This window comes from Rhineura floridana, chromosome 9, assembly GCF_030035675.1.
Source record: "Rhineura floridana isolate rRhiFlo1 chromosome 9, rRhiFlo1.hap2, whole genome shotgun sequence".
Lineage (NCBI taxonomy): Eukaryota > Metazoa > Chordata > Lepidosauria > Squamata > Rhineuridae > Rhineura > Rhineura floridana.
Window position 1 is genome coordinate 53,945,050 of NC_084488.1, and position 6,000 is coordinate 53,951,049.

A 6,000-nucleotide genomic window follows, 5' to 3' on the forward strand; every position below is an offset into this window, starting at 1 on the left:
AATTGGAGGAAGGAGGTTATATCATCATCATCATGTGCTTTGATTCACTTTCAGTCCTCTGTTTGCAACAGCTAATTTTCCCTTGATTTGTCCCAGAAAATACCAGCAGTACTCTGAGCAATTCACACTTCATCTGTCCCAATTAGCATTTCTTTTTATGGCTTTCACAGTGTGAAAGTGGTAGTATAAGACTTCCTGGGATATCCCTTTTGTTTGCATGGATGAACATTTTTGCAATGTCTCTCATTTCTGCCATTGCCCCATACTACTTTCTCCAGAATCTGAGCACTCCTCCTTTTTTAGAAAAAATTAATAAATAAATCTGGTTTTGCATATGGCCTGTCATGGCTTCCCCCAAAGAATTGTGAGAACTGCAGTTTGTTAAAGGTGCTGAGTGTGTTTAGGAGACCCTAGTTCTCCTCACAGAGTTACTGTTGCCATAGTTCCCTGGAAAGAGGGATTGATTGTTAAGTCACTCTGCAATTGTAGCTCTCTGAAGGGAATTGAGGTCTCCTAAGAGCTCTCAGTAGCATGTACAAACCAGAGTTCCTAGGATTCTCTGGGGGCAGTTATGATTATTTAAAGTGGTATGATATTGCTTTAAATGTATAATGAAGATGGGGCCTTACATTCATCTATTTTAACTATGTTGGAGGTTTTTGTAAGGTGGAATTCCTACTGATTACTAAAGGAACACAAAATGATTTAAAAAATGATGAGAAGTGCATGTAATTATACCAGCTGATACTCTACCAATACTTACCAAATCTGCATTGGTGCCTCCATTATCCAATTCATTAGCAATCTAGGTGAAAGTAACAGAGGTGCAAGCATTATCAGCACCAGCCTTATACCAGTATAGGAATAATGTCAATGTTTGGGATTCCAATATTATGCTCCTGCTGTTACTGGTACAATTTCTGTTGCTTCCTGCTGGGATAAAGCAGCCACTCCAGAAGATGCAGATGTGCCCTTGAGCATCCTACTTTCTATCTGAGGGTATATTGGAGTCAGGTATCCAACAATTCCTCGGGTCCCCAGGAAAATTTTATGCCTTGTCTACAACAATATAAACAACTGTAAAATATTGTACCCACATGCAGATTCTGTCTTGTGCATGCACTCTTCTAATAGACTTTTAAAAATAAAACAATGCAAAGACTGAGGAAAAAGTATCATTAAATGTCTGATTAAAAAGATGCAATGGCTGTTTTCTGGTGCTGGTCAGCATCCCTGCCTCTCATTAGGGAATAAACCAAATGTCCACAGCTGTGAATAGTTATTTAAAGCTAGGGCCAGGAAAATTTAATTGGGAAAGCCTCATTCAAAGTTAAAGAGGTCAGATCATGCTGTTAATTATACATTCATATTACTTCTTTCCAAGATCCTGCTATCTTCTAGTTAATATACAGGATACATAAATCTCTGATCTCTGTTGTGTCTCATGTTGTGTTTCATTTGTGTCTTCTGCCTTAGAAAGAAGATCCAGATTGCCAGATTTTAATTTTTTTTAAAAAAAACCACCAACCTTAGCAAACTAAATCTTTGCTAAATGGATTAAGAGAGTTTAACAACAATGGCTAGTTTTAAAAACTGTAACTTAGCACAAACATATTGTACAGACCAAGTTTTGCTTTTCCTTATCATTAAAGGCACAATTAAACCCAGAGATAAGTCACGTGAGTAGAATTTATTGAGTGGGAGGGATCATAAATGAATGTCCCAAAGAAAGCAAGGAAGTTCTGACCATAAACCTTCTGTGGTTAGGGACCCAAGGACTTCTTGCACACACAGGCACTTTCATAATACAAAGCATCATCTCCCTGTTTTGCACTAAAGGGAGCAACTTGTGTACTAACTGAAGGAGGATGCTTTCTGAAGAAGGGGGCATCAGAAGCTCAATTGAAAGCATAGCTAGCGTTCCTTGCATGGCCCAGTGGACCCCTGTTCTAGGGCTATAGACCATACATAAGAAGAGAACAACAATGTAACATCAATGGGTAGAGGACTAATGTTTCCATGAACTTTTTTTATCCTGACATGGGGGGGGGTAAGTTGTTCTTCGGAGCTATGTCAAATATTTCTTTCCTAGAGCACTAATACATTATGTCACTGACAGTGAAATCATTTCCATTGCCCACTTTTACAGTCGTAATAAAATAGCACTTTGAAAGGTGTTTGTAGCTACAATTCTAAATAACCTATGACTGAAATTAACAGTTGCTGGATATATAATCATCACAGACAATCTAATCTGAAATATTTGTGCCAACTTGTCTGCTGGCGGCCTTAGCGTCAAGCCACAGCAATGCTAGTGTAGCATCATGTTATGTGACATTGCAGTGACAATTGCAATTGGCCTGACAATGTATGCAGTAATGCCAAAGTCCTCAGATTAGAATGTACCTCTGAATCAAGAAAACACATATTGTTTGGTTCGAGGATTAACAAGTATGCTGCCTTGGGTTCCATCATGAAGAAAGGCAGGATATAAATGTGTTACAAAATGTGATATTCTGAAGTGTTACGAGATCTTTTATTCCCTCTGAAGCCCGTGAAATTATATTGACTGCCATAATGAAGCTATTATAAACAGCATGAGTTTTCACAAGCAGGTTGGTAACAGATGCTTCAGAAATAAGAACTGGAGCCATTATTATGGGTCTGTTCATCCTTGTTTCAGCAATCTAATAATCAGAGATCCTACAGAATGCTGACTGAGCCAGAGGTAAGTATGATCTGGCCTTTCCTTTCATCTATGTCTTGAGGAGTGTTATTGACACTCTAGTAGTTTTTAATAGCCAACTACTGACTTTGCAAGACCACACTCGATGCCAATGAGTTCTGTAATGGCCCAAGAGCATACTAGCACGTCCGCCATCACATTCTGCCATAAGCATTTAGGTCTTGTGTCCACACACTAGTAGCAGGCATTTGCTTAGCAAATAGAAACACAGTGTTCACTGTGGACATGGGAGGAGCAGCTTCAGTAAAAGGCCAAGTCTCAAGTCCTTGCATTCATGGACATATCTGATCTGAAGTCCAAAGATGTGCTTTCTCAGAACCTCTCTGCTGCAAGGAACTCTGTATGTGCTCTGGAGCCCAGGACTGATTGAGCAGCATTGGGGCTCCTGGGACAAAAGTAACTTGCCTTTTCCAATACTGAAGGGTCGAAGCCTAAATCCAAACAGTCCAGGAAGCTACCATGTGGCCCAGCTTCACCAGGCCTCCTCCCCCTCAACTGTCACCTGATAGCAGCCATTCCATCAGGCTCCTTCAGTGGGAGAAATGGGATGTGGGGTTTGTTCCATCAGCTCTACTGAAAGGGTAGCTCCATCAGGAGCCTCCTGCTCCTGCTCGATCCTGTACTGTCTCTGTTCCAGCTGGTCATTGTAAGAACTATTAACTGTAAGAACTGGTGCAAGAGTTTGCTTTTTTCCTCTTGCCTCCGTTCCTTTTTCCTTTTGTGTTGTGCCTTTTAGATTGTAAGCCTGTTGGCAGGGACTGCTTTGTTTTAATTGATTGTATGTAACCCACTCTGGGAGTCTTTTTGGCTGAAGCACAGAGCACAAATGCTCTGAATGAATGAATAAATCAAATGTGGAATCATTTGCAAATGACAGAACATTATGGGAGTTCATTCACATGTTCATCTTCCAATGTGATGCATACCATCATCTGCCAGCAATGCCCTTCTTCATCCTACAGAGAACAAACAGATCAGTCTCTATGCAAAAGAATAAATGGGCACAAATCTAGGATCAGAAATGGCAATATTCAAAAGCCAGTGTGGGGGGGGGCATTCCAGCCACCCAGGACACTTGGTCCATCCTGGAGCAAAATAACTTCAGAGGGAGGCTCCAATTTAAAGCTGCTGAACTGCAATGTATCAAGAGGTTCAATGCAATCATTTGTGGATTGAATCAAGACAGAAGATTTTGCACATTATATGTGTTAGTTGGCTTCTCAGTGCCAGGATATCTCTGTTATCAACAATTTTTTGTGAATTCTCACTGTTAATTAGGTAATTATCACTGTTTGTACTTTCCCTCTGACCTCACTGTTTACAATCCCCACCAATCCCCACCACAATCCCCAGGAGACCATGTGTATATATACAGATGACCCAGGATAATACTTCATACATCTGATAAAGTGGATTGTAGTTCATGAAAGATTATGCCATAATAAATGTGTTCATTTTTAAGTTGCCACAAAACTAACAGTCACCTCTCTAGAAACAAAACATTACTCTTAAGAATCTTAGTAAAATTACAGGGCAGGTGGTGCAATGCGATCCTAAATTAGTCCTATTGTCTCTGTAAGCTGGGTGGGAGAGTGACAAAAGCTTTGATGTATAAAGAACTATTAATCTTCCTTCTGGTGACAACTAGGCATACTGTTGCTCAGCACTGGAAGCAACTGAGTCCACACATGCTGGAAGACTGGCATCTGGAAAGTAGTGTTGGTGGGAAAACTGACTAAGCAAATACAAGTGCAAAGCGGACATTAGGACAACTTTGATGAAGTCTGGTTTTGCTTTGTTCAGTATGCTTATAACTTAAAACACAGCTCCTATGACACATGGCTTCCTGTTGAAAGATATTTTTTGCTGATGAGAGGGTCATATTTATTAGCATTGAACAATAAGGACCCGTTGTTTCTGTTCAAGCAAACATCTTTTGATACTGCAAAGGATAATTGTAAACCATCTCCCACTGAACTTGCACATAGTTTGTTGTTTGTATCTGGAAAAAAAAGGAATGAAATATATATATTTGTTAATTTAAAACAACCACCAAGTATCTAGAACAGGGGAGGACCAAATATGGTCCTCCTGGCCTCTTTTATCTGGCCCTCACGGTTCTTCCCAGGCCATGCCTCCTCCTAGAATACTTTTGCCTGGCTGGTATGTATCCTTGAAATGTAATTGTGCCTCTTGCTTGCTTGAATGGAGGATGGTGACAAACCTCTGACTTTTGCATGGCTAGAATGTAGCCTGTTGTGCAAATTCACACCTGTTGTTGTGTCCACTTTTGCCTCTGGCCCTGTCTACCACTGGTATGTACCTCCTGGAAGGTTATCCACAAGGGAATGTAACCCTTAAGCTCAAAAAGGTTTCCCCATCCCTGGTCTGGATCACAAGATGTTTGAGCAGAAAATGGAGAATGTCCTCTATGTACCACACATCCTACCTTGTATAACTAATCTAATATCTAATATGTTCCTGCTATAAGCTCTATCTAGATTCTCATTCCTAACTGGCACTATAATTTTCTAAAGGGACCTAGGCAACAGACTGCATATTGGCATAACCAACTTACTTTAACCAGCTGATCAAGAGCATTTATTTCAACACAGAAAAATGGTAATAGGGTTTGTGGGTGGCAACGACCCATGGCAATAGGATTCTGTGTGTATGATTTGAAGATGACCAAATCCATGCCATTGATTATGAGAAATATTAATTTAGAGCAAAAAAAAATCGCATTGCTGCCCTAGGACACATTCTCCAAACCCTTTTTATGTTGAATAGCATTGATAAGATTCCCGGGGGCTGCTTCTGTGAATGCATGTGATGCAAAATTCGGGGAAGGGACTTTCAGAATCTGATCTCTTGGGACTGATAGAAGTTCAGGACTCTTGTAGGAATCCAGATTGCATTGCATGACTATAACATATCTGGGAATAATTGGTGTGAAACATGCATTGGTCTAATAGAAGAATACTAGCAACCTTGTCCCTGGTATTGCTTTTGGGAATTCTAAGAAACTAAAACTTCAGTACAATTTTGAAATCAAAATCAGTGCAGTTTATAAAGGTTCCATCTGCTATCTTGATTCAAAATTGCATCCAAGTTTGTCCAAAACAGACAAAAACCTGCTCCTTGATCTCAGGAATCATCATGAAAAATTTGGGTACTGAGTCAGACTAGTAGGCTACCTAGCTCAGTGTCCAAATACAAGAGAACAGACAAATAACTTACCAAAATGTATAGTA

The 6,000-nt window shown here is 40.0% G+C and overlaps 1 protein-coding gene across 2 annotated transcripts in view; it reads right to left on the reverse strand.

Moving 5' to 3' along the window:
* Positions 1-1,229, reverse strand: part of TLL1 (tolloid like 1) — a 201,179-nt gene extending 199,950 nt beyond the window's left edge. For both annotated transcript variants that reach the window (XM_061584205.1, XM_061584202.1), the window contains exon 1: positions 764-1,229. The gene's annotated coding sequence lies outside the window, so the exon portion shown is untranslated. The remainder of the gene's footprint in view (positions 1-763) is intronic.
* Between the last annotated feature and the right edge of the window lie 4,771 nt (positions 1,230-6,000).